General features: G+C 43.9%; 1 protein-coding gene across 2 annotated transcripts in view; it reads left to right on the top strand.

Moving 5' to 3' along the window:
* LOC137373124 (ral guanine nucleotide dissociation stimulator-like 1) overlaps nucleotides 1-14,853 on the top strand; it is a 207,154-nt gene that overhangs the window by 91,534 nt on the left and 100,767 nt on the right. Inside the window, exon 1 of one of the 2 annotated variants that reach the window (XR_010975594.1) lies at nucleotides 11,366-11,414. The exons of the other annotated variant lie outside the window; for it this stretch is intronic. The gene's annotated coding sequence lies outside the window, so the exon portion shown is untranslated. Of the gene's footprint in view, nucleotides 1-11,365; nucleotides 11,415-14,853 lie in introns of those variants that run through there. 2 annotated transcript variants of the gene reach the window in all.

Below are 14,853 nucleotides of genomic sequence, written 5' to 3'. Positions count from 1 at the left end.
CAGTTACATCACACTTCACAATCCAGTCTGTGTACTCAGGTACATCACACTTCACAATCCAGTCTGGAGACTCAGGTACATCACACTTCACAATCCAGTCTGTGTACTCAGGTACATCACACTTCACAATCCATTCTGTGTACTCAGGTACATCACACTTCACAATCCAGTCCGTGTTCTCAGGTAGATCACACTTCACAATCCGGTCTGTGTACTCAGGTACATCACACTTCACAATCCCGTCTGTGTACTCAGGTACAACACACTTCACAATCCAGTCTGTGTACTCAGGTACATGACACTTCACAATCCAGTCTGTGTACTCAGGTACATCACACTTCACAATCCAGTCCGTGTTCTCAGGTACATCACACTTCACAATCCGGTCTGTGTACTCAGGTACATCACACTTCACAATCCAGTCTGTGTACTCAGGTACATCACACTTCACAATCCACTCTGTGTACTCAGGTACATCACACTTCACAATCCAGTCCGTGTTCTCAGGTACATCACACTTCACAATCCAGTCTGTGTACTCAGGTACATCACACTTCACAATCACGTCTGTGTACTCAGGTACATCACACTTCACAATCCAGTCTGTGTACTCAGGTACATCACACTTCACAATCCAGTCTGTGTACTCAGGTACATCACACTTCACAACCCAGTCCGTGTTCTCAGGTACATCACACTTCAGAATCCACTCTGTGTAATCAGGTACATCACACTTCACAATCCAGTCCGTGTACTCAGGTACATCACACTTCACAATCCAGTCTGTGTACTCAGGTATATCACACTTCACAATCCAGTCTGTGTACTCAGGTATATCACACTTCACAGTCCAGTCTGTGTACTCCGATACATCACACTTCACAATCCAGTCCGTGTACTCAGGTACATCACACTTCACAATCCAGTCTGTGTACTCAGGTACATCACACTTCACAATCCAGTCTGTGTACTCAGATACATCACACTTCACAATCCATTCTGTGTACTCAGGAACATCACCCTTCACAATCCAGTCTTTGTACTCAGGTACATCACACTTCACAATCCAGTCTGTGTAATCAGGTATATAACACTTCACAAACCAGACTGTGTACTCAGTTACATCACTCTTCGCAATCCAGTCTGTGTACACAGGTACATCACACTTCGCAATCCAGTCTGTGTACTCAGGTACATCACACTTCGTAATCCAGTCTGTGTACACAGGTACATCACTCTTCACAATCCGGGCTATGTACTCAGGTACATCACACTTCACAATCCAGTCTGTGTACTCAGGTACATCACACTTCACAATCCAGTCTGTGTACTCAGGTACATCACTCTTCACAATCCGGGCTGTGTACTCAGGTACATCACACTTCACAATCCTGTCTGTGTACTCAGGTACATCACACTTCACAATCCATTCTGTGTACTCAGGTACATCACACTTAACAATCCGGTCTGTGTACTCAGGTACATCACACTTCACAATCCATTCTGTGTACTCAGATACATCACACTTCACAATCCAGTCTGTGTACACAGGTACATCACACTTCACAATCCAATCTGTGTACACAGGTACATCACACTTCACAATCCAATCTGTGTACTCAGATACATCACACTTCACAATCCGGTCTGTGTACTCAGGTACATCACACTTCACAATCCATTCTGTGTACTCAGATACATCACACTTCACAATCCATTCTGTGTACTCAGGTACATCACACTTCACAATCCGGTCTGTGTACTCAGGTACATCACACTTCACAATCCATTCTGTGTACTCAGATACATCACACTTCACAATCCATTCTGTGTACTCAGATACATCACACTTCACAATCCAGTCTGTGTACTCAGGTACATCACACTTCACAATCCGGTCTGTGTACTCAGGTACATCACACTTCACAATCCATTCTGTGTACTCAGATACATCACACTTCACAATCCATTCTGTGTCCTCAGATACATCACACTTCACAATTCAGTCTGTGTACTCAGGTACATCACACTTCACAATCCGGTCTGTGTACTCAGGTACATCACACTTCACAATCCATTCTGTGTACTCAGGTAGATCACACTTCACAATCCGGTCTGTGTACTCAGGTACATCACACTTCACAATCCATTCTGTGTACTCAGATACGTCACACTTCACAATCCATTCTGTGTACTCAGATACATCACACTTCTCAATCCAGTCTGTTTACTCAGATACATCACACTTCACAATCCGGTCTGTGTACTCAGGTACATCACACTTCACAATCCATTCTGTGTACTCAGGTACATCACACTTCACAATCCAGTCTGTGTACTCGGGTACATCACCCTTCACAATCCAATCTGTGTACTCCGATACATCACACTTCACAATCCGGTCTGTGTACTCAGGTACATCACACTTCACAATCCATTCTGTGTCCTCAGGTACATCACACTTTACAATCCATTCTGTGTACTCAGGTATATCACACTTCACAATCCATTCTGTGTACTCAGTGACATCACACTTCACAATCCAGTCTGTGTACTCAGGTACATCACACTTCACAATCCAGTCTGTGTACTCAGGAACATCACACTTCACAATCCAGTCTGTGTACTCAGGTACATCACACTTCACAATCCAGTCTGTGTACTCAGGAACATCACGCTTCACAGTCCTGTCTGTGTACTCAGGTAGATCACACTTCACAATCCAGTCTGTTTACTCAGGAACATCACACTTCACAATCCAGTCTGTGTACTCAGGTACATCACACTTCACAATCCAGTCTGTGTACTCAGGAACATCACGCTTCACAGTCCTGTCTGTGTACTCAGGTAGATCACACTTCACAATCCAGTCTGTGTACTCAGGTACATCACACTTCACAATCCAGTCTGTGTACTCAGGAACATCACGCTTCACAGTCCTGTCTGTGTACTCAGGTAGATCACACTTCACAATCCAGTCTGTGTACTCAGGTACATCACACTTCACAATCCAGTCTGTGTACTCAGGAACATCACACTTCACAATCCAGTCTGTGTACTCAGGTACATCACACTTCACAATCCAGTCTGTGTACTCAGGAACATCACGCTTCACAGTCCTGTCTGTGTACTCAGTTACATCACACTTCACAATCCAGTCTGTGTACTCGGGTACATCACCCTTCACAATCCAATCTGTGTACTCAGATACATCACACTTCACAATCCGGTCTGTGTCCTCAGGTACATCACACTTCACAATCCAATCTGTGTACTCCGATACATCACACTTCACAATCCGGTCTGTGTACTCAGGTACATCACACTTCACAATCCATTCTGTGTCCTCAGGTACATCACACTTCACAATCCATTCTGTGTACTCAGGTACATCACACTTCACAATCCATTCTGTGTACTCAGTGACATCACACTTCACAATCCAGTCTGTGTACTCAGGTACATCACACTTCACAATCCAGTCTGTGTACTCAGGAACATCACACTTCACAATCCAGTCTGTGTACTCAGGTACATCACACTTCACAATCCAGTCTGTGTACTCAGGAACATCACGCTTCACAGTCCTGTCTGTGTACTCAGGTAGATCACACTTCACAATCCAGTCTGTGTACTCAGGTACATCACACTTCACAATCCGGTCTGTGTACTCAGGTACATCACACTTCACAATCCATTCTGTGTCCTCAGGTACATCACACTTCACAATCCATTCTGTGTACTCAGGTACATCACACTTCACAATCCATTCTGTGTACTCAGTGACATCACACTTCACAATCCAGTCTGTGTACTCAGTGACATCACACTTCACAATCCAGTCTGTGTACTCAGGTACATCACACTTCACAATCCAGTCTGTGTACTCAGGAACATCACACTTCACAATCCAGTCTGTGTACTCAGGTACATCACACTTCACAATCCAGTCTGTGTACTCAGGAACATCACACTTCACAATCCAGTCTGTGTACTCAGGTACATCACACTTCACAATCCAGTCTGTGTACTCAGGAACATCACGCTTCACAGTCCTGTCTGTGTACTCAGGTAGATCACACTTCACAATCCAGTCTGTGTACTCAGGTACATCACACTTCACAATCCAGTCTGTGTACTCAGGAACATCACGCTTCACAGTCCTGTCTGTGTACTCAGGTAGATCACACTTCACAATGCAGTCTGTGTACTCAGGTACATCACACTTCACAATCCAGTCTGTGTACTCAGGAACATCACACTTCACAATCCAGTCTGTGTACTCAGGTACATCACACTTCACAATCCAGTCTGTGTACTCAGGAACATCACGCTTCACAGTCCTGTCTGTGTACTCAGTTACATCACACTTCACAATCCAGTCTGTGTACTCGGGTACATCACCCTTCACAATCCAATCTGTGTACTCAGATACATCACACTTCACAATCCGGTCTGTGTCCTCAGGTACATCACACTTCACAATCCATTCTGTGTACTCAGGTACATCACACTTCACAATCCAATCTGTGTACTCCGATACATCACACTTCACAATCCGGTCTGTGTACTCAGGTACATCACACTTCACAATCCATTCTGTGTCCTCAGGTACATCACACTTCACAATCCATTCTGTGTACTCAGGTACATCACACTTCACAATCCATTCTGTGTACTCAGTGACATCACACTTCACAATCCAGTCTGTGTACTCAGGTACATCACACTTCACAATCCAGTCTGTGTACTCAGGAACATCACACTTCACAATCCAGTCTGTGTACTCAGGTACATCACACTTCACAATCCAGTCTGTGTACTCAGGAACATCACGCTTCACAGTCCTGTCTGTGTACTCAGGTAGATCACACTTCACAATCCAGTCTGTGTACTCAGGTACATCACACTTCACAATCCGGTCTGTGTACTCAGGTACATCACACTTCACAATCCATTCTGTGTCCTCAGGTACATCACACTTCACAATCCATTCTGTGTACTCAGGTACATCACACTTCACAATCCATTCTGTGTACTCAGTGACATCACACTTCACAATCCAGTCTGTGTACTCAGGTACATCACACTTCACAATCCAGTCTGTGTACTCAGGAACATCACACTTCACAATCCATTCTGTGTACTCAGGTACATCACACTTCACAATCCATTCTGTGTACTCAGTGACATCACACTTCACAATCCAGTCTGTGTACTCAGGTACATCACACTTCACAATCCAGTCTGTGTACTCAGGAACATCACACTTCACAATCCAGTCTGTGTACTCAGGAACATCACACTTCACAATCCAGTCTGTGTACTCAGATACATCACACTTCACAATCCAGTCTGTGTACTCAGGAACATCACGCTTCACAGTCCTGTCTGTGTACTCAGGTAGATCACACTTCACAATCCAGTCTGTGTACTCAGGAACATCACACTTCACAATCCAGTATGAATACAACATGCAGTGTTTAACTCACAAGTCTTATCCTAATTCTACTTTATCTACATCTACATTCCATTCATACTGCCACTGAATCAGAGGACATCAAAGATCCATAAAAGTGATATCAGAATAACCACATGGAGCCAGCAAAGGCTCTTTATTCCTCTCTATCCCTTCAAATCATCCTGTTTCAATGGTTATATTGCCCTCTGAAGCTCCATGATTATATTGCTGTTACAAATTCCTCTGATGATTTGAATAATATAAACACAAGTGAGCAGATTAACATTTCCAGAGTATCAGAGACATGGATGAGTGAATTGCAGTACAAGTAGAGGCCACCCCAATGTCTGAGTGCTCCAGTGGAAGCTCAGACTGTGGTATTGTAATCTGAGCTTGCTGCCACACAGGCTCAGACTGCTGCCATCATGGCTGTGGATGCCAGTGCTCAAAGGGGCTTGCAGGCTCACCCAGCAGCCCAGCACCAAGTCCAGCTTGATGGAGTACTGCTTCAACAGATACCTAACTCGGAGAATTGGGGATTGAGAGAATTCAGTGCAATGACTGAAGAGATTCTGTTCTGATCTTTTGCAAAACACGGAGCAGGCTGAGTGATGGAGCGGGAGACAGCGAGACCTGGTGATCAGCTCTAAGTGTTTCTAGATAATAGTCTAGAAAGTAAAACATGGCAGGGAACCTCAGCCCCGTGGAATACACATCCTGTGTCATGTGGGAAATCCTGGACACTTCTCATGACCTGGATGACCACATGTACAGGAAGTGTCACCGGTTACAGCAGCTCGAGCTCTGGGTTTCGGAGTTTGAGCACTGACTGGAGTCACTATGCAGCGTCCACGAGGCTGAGAGCTTTCTGGAGGTGGTCACCCTGCAGTTTAAAAATGTGCTGGCAGAGGGGGAATGGGTGAGGGCCAGAAGAACAAGGAGGACCAGGCATGCAGGACAGTGATCCCATGAGTGCGTCTCAATCTCTAACTGGTATTCAGTTCTGAATACTGGTCAGAGTGATGGTTCCACTGGGGAGTGCAGGCAGAGCCAAGTCCACAGCACCATGGGTTTCTCAGCTGTACAGGGAGGGAGGAAGAAGAGTTGAAGAGCAATAGTGGGAGGGACTTCGATAGTGAGGAGAATAGACAGGTGCTTCTGTGACTGCAGAGGTGTTACCATGATGGTATGTTGCCTCCCTGGTGCCAGGGACAAGGATATCACTGAGCGTCAGCAGGACATTCTGACAGGGGAGAGTGAACAGCCAGAGGTCGTGGTCCATATTGGCACCAATGACAGAGGCAGAAGGAGGGATGAGGTCCTGAGGCAGAATTTAGGCAGCTAGGAGGGAGATTGAAAAGCAGAACCTCAAAAGTATTAATCTTTAGATTACTCCCAGTGCCACGTGTTAGTGAGTACAGAAATAGGAAGATAGAGCTGATGAATACATAGAGCTGGAGAGATTATGCAGGAGGGAGGGCTTTAGATTCCTGAGGCTTTGGGACTGCTTCTGGAGGAGGTGGGACCTGTACAAGACGGACTGTTTGCAAATCAACAGGGCCGGGACCAATATCCTCGCAGTGAGTTTTACTCGTGCTGTTGGGGAGAGTTTAAACTAGCTGAGCACAGGGATGGGAACCTGAGAGTAGATTCAGAAGAGAGAGAAGAAAAGTTGGAAATGGAAGGCAGTAAATTAGTCAGCGTCTTTGGAAGGCAGAGAAAACGAAGGTTAGAAAATAAACAAGGGAGTTTGACAGAGCTAAATAATCCAAGTTGAGGAAATAAGGCTGATGAGCTGAGAGCACAGATTGACACATGGCAGTATGATATTTTAGCGATTACTGAGACATGGCTGAAAGAAGGGCAGGAATGGCAGCTCAACATTCCTAGTTACAGGGTTTTCAGACGAGACAGAGATGGGGATATCTCAGGAGGGGGTGAGTTGCAATATTGATTAAAGAAACAATTATAGCTGTGAGGAGAGAAGATATGGTAGAAGGATAAACAAATGTTGCCATATGGGTTGAACTGAAGAACAAAACAGGGGCAATCACACTACTGGGAGTGTGCTATAGACCCTGAAACTGTTAGAAGGGGAGAGAAGAGCAAATATGTAGATAAATTTCAGAACTGCAAAAACAATTAAACAGTAATAGTGGGGGATTTCAACTGAATTACAGAATTACAACAATTTCACAGAATTACAACAGTCTTTAGTGACCTTAATGTGTTGTCATCACCTCACCGAAAGTGAGTAGCACTTTTATACCCCTTAACCTTGCATCGATTCTCACTACTTAGTGAAATCAAGGTAACATTTTAACCAATCTATTCTACATCCTGTCAAAGAGCAAATAATATCTAGCACAGCACAAGGAAGGGAAAACCCGAGCAATTACAGGCCAGTCTGCCTAACTGCAGTGGTGGGAAGATTATTGGAAACATTCTGATAGACCATATAAATCATCATTTAGAGAGGCACAGATTGATCCAGGACAGTGATCTTGGATTTGTTAAGGGAAGGTCATGTCTGATTAAGTTGATTGAATTTTTTGAGGAGGTTACAAGGAGCGTCAATGAGGGCAGCATGTTTGATGCAGTCTACATGGAGTTTAGCAAGGCTTTTGATAAGGTTCCACATGGCAGACTGTTCAGAAAATTAAAAGCCCATGGGATCCAAGGGAAAGTGGGAAATTGGATCAGTGACAGGAAGCAAAGGATTCTGGTTGGCAGGTGTTTTAGTGACTGGAAGTTTCTTTCCAGTGGGTTCCACAGGTCTCAGTACTGGGTCCCTCACTATTTGTGTATATATCAGTGATTTAAACTTCAATGTAGGGGCATGATTAAAAAGATTGCAGATGATGCAAAGATTGTCCGTGTGGTGGATAGTGAGGAAGAAAGCTGTAGACTGCAGGAAGATATCAATGGACTGGTCAGGTGAGCAGAAAAATGGCAAATGGAACTTAATCCAGAGAAGTGAGAGGGAATGAATTTGGGCAGGACAAACCAGGTAAATGAATATACAATAAATGGAGGATTCTGAGAAGTGTAGAGGAATAGAGGGAACTTGGAGTTTATCTGCACAGCTCCCTGAAAGTAGCAGGACAGGTAGAAAAGGTGGTCAAAAAGGCATATGGAATACTTTCCATTATTAGCTGAGCCTAGACTATAAGAGCAAAGCGGTTATTCTGGAACTGTATAAAACACTAGTTAGAACCAGAGAAAGGTTACGGCACAGAAAGAGGCCATTCAGCCCATCGTGGCTGCGCTGGCTGAACAAACAAGCTGCCCATTCTAATCCCACCTTCCGGCACCTGGTCCATAACCTGGCAGGTTACAGCACTTCAGGTGCAGGTCCAGGTACCTTTTCAATGAGTTGAGGGTTTCTGCCTTCACCACCGATCCAGGCAGTGAATTCCAGATACCCACCACCCTCTGGGTGAAAATGTGTTTCCTCATGTCCTCTCTAATCCTTCCACCAATCACCTTAAATCAGTGGATCGTTAGACCACAGCTAGAGTACTGTGTACAGTTCTGGTCACCACATTACAGGAAGAATGTGATCACACAAGAGAGGGTACAGAGGAGATTTACAAGGATGTTACCAGGAATGGAGAATTTCAGCTATGAGGAAAGATTGGATTGGCTGGGGTTATAATCTTTGAAACAGAGGAGGCTGAGGGGAGGTTTAATTGAGGTGTATAAAATTATGAGGGGCCAAGATAGAGTGAATAGGAAGGACCTATTTCCCTCAGCAGAGAGGTCAATAACCAGGAGGCATAGACTTAAAGTAATTGGTGGAAGGATTAGAGGTGAGTTGAGGAGTAATTTTTTCACCCAGAGGGTGGTGGGGGTCTGGAACTCACTGTCTGAAAGGGTGGTGGAGGCAGAAACATTTCAGTGCTGAAATGGTTAATAGTAAGAGTAATTAAAGAGACCGTGTCCCTTTAAGACACTGTTAACCTGGCAGAAACTCTCACTATAAATCAGTCTATCTGGATCCCTCCTCTATCTTAGCCTCTAAAATACTGGTGGCTGTAAGTGTAAGATTGAGTGATGGTGTCTCTTTATCTTCCTTGTTTTCTGCCTCTTCCTCCCTGACTGGGAAGCTCCCAGTTTTCGGGTACCTGAAATGAATATGGACAAGGATTGGGTTGTGGTGAGGGGAGAGGAGAAAGTAAGAAGTGCATGTTTACACCGTCTGCAGCTTGAGAGTCTGAAGAGATTGTGTGATGAGAGAAGGAGGATAAGGTATACAGACAACCTTATCATCGATCTCTCCAGCCCCACCAGTGTCCATAGCCTCAGCGATGCCCCTTCCCATATTGACCAGCACTGTCTCCTCCGTGAGGGTTAAAATCTGCAGATCTGCTTGTCCGCCTCCAGTTCCTTCTTGTTGCCTCTATTATGAACCACCTTCTCCTATAAGAAAGAGAGAAGTGTGAGAGTGAGTGTCCTGTAATATGTTTGATGTGGCTGTCATGGTTGAATAGCTGTGTGCTAGCTGTGAGTTGTTGGTACAAGGTTGGCAGTAATGCTAAGTGTGTGAGGGTGAGGTAAATCCTATGAATTGAAGGGTTGAATACTGATTTATAGAGACTGTTGGTGGCTGGGTGATGTGGGTTTGGTGAATTGAGCAATGGATGAGGTTAGTGATGCAGTTGGTAGGATCTGCCATTTGAAGATGAACTCAGTCACCTTGACAACTCGTGTCAGATCATTAAACTTCTTCCTGCATCCTTGTTCTTGGAGCAACACTCCTGACATTGAGCTCTGCTATTACTTCTTCACACTGTCTCTTGATCATCTATCTGGAGGAGTTCCTGCCTCTCAGTGGATACTGGGTGTTTCTCCTTCTTTCCACTTCTTCCACCAAGACCTGTAACACATCATCAGAAAAGCTTGGTGCACGCTCTCTCACACGTTCAGCCATTCCTCAAAGTATCACAGTGCCATTCCACCTCCACTTTTCCTCCTGTGGTGAGTTCCTCATTTCTACTGGATTGTCTGGTGGCCCAAAGTGCAGACCAGACCTCAGAAAGAGAAACCTGTTGCTGTCCACAACTCACCAGCCCAATGGAAATGAGATCAGTGACCCAGTGTTGGTGGTGCCGTGGACTTCACCATTCAGGTACTGGGATCATTGTTCACATTCCCAAAAATAGGTGCACCTGAATTCCTAGGCCCAGGTTTATCACTGTAGCTATTCTGACAGAGGGCAGGAAAGCATGTTTCTAGTCTCTGTTTGAAGCCAATGTTTTGAAACATCACACACATTAAGATCTTCCTCAGAGAACTGGTTCATCACAGCAGTCTTTGTGAAGATAATGAATCACTTTTAAAAGGATTTCCTGATGTTCTGAAATAATGGTTATATTTCACTTTAAATTTCTGTACCCAGTGCCACACTCGGACAGATTTCCTCAGCATATTGAGGTCTCGGTAAATTGCTGAGAAAAATCTCATTGTAGGTGTCACTGATCCTGTCTCTGAAACAAAGAGTGTGAACACTTCAGTTTCAACAAGTCACTAATCCTCAATATCCAGTTCTTTCATTTACGATGACAGACATTGCCCCTTTCCTCTATATATTACAAGATATTAATGGAAGAGGAAGGCCATTCGGCCCACCTTAACTCCTCCATTGATGATGACTCTAAAGTCTCCCCAATGCAGCATCCAGCTGGTTCTTCCATGACTTTCATTTCCATTACTTTATCTGGGAATCCATTCCATGATTAGTCACTCTGATGTGAAGAAAGACTCCTTGATATTAGTCCTGAAGCTGCCTTTAACTAGTTTGAATGTGTGGCCTCTCGCTCTTGTCATAATTTAATTGGAAGTAATTGTTGGGATTTACTTTTTCCAGAATAAATACCAAGGACCTATTTCTGTTACCTGATGATTCAATATCCAACATCAGACCAAGAATATTCTTTAGACACAGGTGAATGTGAGTGTGACCCAATTTTTATTCTGTAAAATTGCTGTATGTGTCCGCCCAGTGTTTAGTGACCCAGTGTTTCCTGTCAATGGCACCATGGTCTGGGAAAGGGAGCAGAATCGGACAGTCGGGAATAATGTCGTATTCCCACCCTGAGCAAAATTTAGCCCCCCTGCTGCAACCACGGTTAAGCACCTATTCCCCACCCCCGACATGTGGAGGAGAGCGGGGGAGGGTGGGGACTTGTCCGTCTCCCTCTTATCGATACTCCTCAGGAGCAGCTGGTGGAAATTGGAAGTCGCTCCAAGGTTACGACTGTAATGACCCTAATGTGCTGCACTTTGAACTGGCAGCGAAAATCAACTTTCATCTGTAGCTGAAGATGCTGCTTCTGACTCAATTTGTGAAGTTGTGTTTTGTGTTTATTATCTCGGGAAGTAAACACAGAAGCAGAAACCCAGCAAAGAACAAAGCCCCAGATATGAGCCTCCAAATGAGCACTTAACTGTTACTCTGCTATGTAGAATATAGGAACAGGGGTAGGCCATTCAGCCCCTTCAAGACTGTTCCATCATTCAGTTCAATCATGTCTGATCTGTACTCCAGTTACCTGCCTTTGATCCATATTCCTTGTTATTCTTATCTAATAAATATCAGTCAATCTCTGCCTTTAAAATGTCAATTGACCAACATCTCCAATGTTTTAGAGGAGAGAATTCCAATTTCCACCACCCTTTGTGTGAAGAAGTACTTCCTGATTTCGAATCTTCTAATTTTAGGATTATGTCACCTTGTTGTGGATTCCCGAACTTGATAAAATAACTTCTCTTATCAAACCTATCAAATCCTTTTATTACTTTAAGCACCTTAATTAAATCATCTGTTCAACTTTCTAAACTCAGAGGAATACAAGACAATATTTGGTAACTTCACAAATGCATTTTAACAGGAGTTTGTGAGTTTTATATAAAAACTTGGGGCGGCACAGTGGCGCAGTGGTTAGCACCGCAGCCTCACAGCTCCAACGACCCAGGTTCAATTCTGGGCACTGCCTGTGTGGAGTTTGCAAGTTCTCCCTGTGTCTGCGTGGGTTTCCTCCGGGTGCTCCGGTTTCCTCCCACATGTCAAAGACTTGCAGGTTGATAGGTTAATTGGCCATTATAAATTGCCCCTAGTATAGGTAGGTGGTAGGGAAATATAGGGACAGGTGGGGATGTGGTAGGAATATGGAATTAGTGTAGGATTAGTATAAATGGGTGCTTGATGGTCGGCACAGACTCGGTGGGCCGAAGGGCCTGTTTCAGTGCTGTAACTCTAAACTAACTTGAATTAAATTAAAGTGTCAGTTTCCAATCACTGTACATGTTACTCACTAGAAAGTCTGTATGTAGGGATGTCAGATTATTACAGAATCAGGTTTCCTGTGATGCCCCCATGATTGAATAGCCTGTTGCCAAACACTGTCAACCTGTTTAACCTTGGAGCAATTGAGGTGATTAATTTGATGCTATTGTTAATTTGATTTGTGAAGAATTATTTGCACAGAACACACACACATTGAAAATTAATTTCAATTAAACCATTGATCCAGGATGGTACATTTTGTACAACCATATCAGTTTGAGATAATGAGGTCTGTTAACATATTCCAAAGAGGAAATTGATCCCTCGAGGATAGCAATCCAGGGGTGAAAATGGGAAGATGAATTACTATTCTCTAATTTTGTTTGATTATGTTTGGCAATCAAAGTGTATTTACACAGAAACTTCTCTTCTGAGATTCAGTGGGAATATAATCGAGAACAGGGAAGATTTGTACCTTGTCAGTGAAAGGAGCAGGCTTGATGAGCAGAATGGCCTTTTCTTGTTATATGCTTTCCTAAATCCTTGTGTGTATCTCCCACATCCAACATTCCAGAGCAACAGACCAAGAGACACCTGGAAGCAAATGTCTGCTCAGGGCCCTGGTGGATTATAAACTCCTGTCGACCATACTTGAGTATGACTAATGGTTCAGTGTATTCTGTGTATGTGACAGTGATGACAGTCAATAGAGGGCACCCTTTACTAAGTAGTTAAACTATCCTGGGCCTAATGCAGTTCACTGCTTTGCTGCTTTATAAACAGTAACATTCTTTGTACAGCTTGCTGGGCATTCGTGCTTGAAGTTAAATTGTGTTTCTCGAAAATAATTTCCGAGCTGGTTCCTGTGATGTTGATTATTACTGATTTCACTGAGAAACAAAGTTCGTGCATCATTTAATAGGATAGGGATGTGGTTCGGGTCTGTCTGAATGTGCTGTGTAGTTCACTCACTGTCAGTGTGGGCAGATTCTGTCATTTGTGATCACATTGGAAGCATTGTGAATTGTGAGGAGGATAGTGTAGAACTTCCAAAGCACATAGACAGGTTGGTGGAATGGGCAGACAAGTGGCAGATGAAATTTAATGTAGAAATGTGTGAAGTGATTTATTTCGGTAGAAAGAATGTGGAGAAACAATATAAAATAAAGGGTAAGATTCTAAAGTGGGTGCAGTAACAGAGGGACCTGGGTGTATATGTGTGTAAATCAGTGCAGTGGCAGGACAGGTTGTGAGGGTGGTTAATAAAGCAGACATCATCCTAAGTTTTATCAGTAAGGGCACAGAGTACAAAAGCAAGGAAGTTATGTTAAACATGTATAAAACACCGGTTCATCGTCAACTGGAGCATTGCATCCAGTTCTGAGCACCACACGAAAGGAAGGATGTGAAGGCATTAGAGAGGGTGCAGAAAAGATTCACAAGAATAGTTCCAGGAACGAGGAACTTCAGTTATGTAGATAGATTGGAGAAGCTGGGGCTGAGAGGGGATTTGATCGAGGTATTCAAAATCATGAGAGGTCTGGACAGAGCAGATAGAGAGAAACTGTTCCCACTGAAGGAAGGATCGAGAACCAGAGGGCACAGATTTAAGATAATCGGCAAAAGAAGCAATGGAGACATGAAGAAAACCTTTTCACACAGCGAGTGGTTAGAATCTGAAATGCACTGTCTGAGAGTGTGGTGGAAACAGATACAAGCATCCGAACATAGGAATTAGGAGCAGGAGGAGGCCACTCGGCCCCTCGAGCCTGCTGCACTATTCAATAAGATCATGGCTGATCTGATTGTAACCACGACTCCACATTCCCACCTCCGTCTGAGAACCTTTCTCCCTCTTCCTTATCAAGAATCTATCTCCCTCTGCCTTAAAAATATTTAAGGACTCTGCTTCCACTGCCTTTTTATTATTGTCTGAAAAGGAAGAATGTGCAGGGCTACGGGGAGAAGGCGGGAGTGTGGCACACTCTGAATTGCTCATTCTGAGAACCAGCACATAGAAACATAGAAAATAGGAGCAGGAATAGGCCATTCGGCCCTTCAGGCCTGCTCCGCCATTCAAAAAAGATCATGGCTGATAGTTTAA

The sequence above is a fragment of the Heterodontus francisci genome, chromosome 8 (genome assembly GCF_036365525.1).
Source record: "Heterodontus francisci isolate sHetFra1 chromosome 8, sHetFra1.hap1, whole genome shotgun sequence".
Classification (NCBI taxonomy): Eukaryota; Metazoa; Chordata; class Chondrichthyes; order Heterodontiformes; family Heterodontidae; genus Heterodontus; species Heterodontus francisci.
This window is presented reverse-complemented; position numbering and strand designations above follow the sequence as displayed.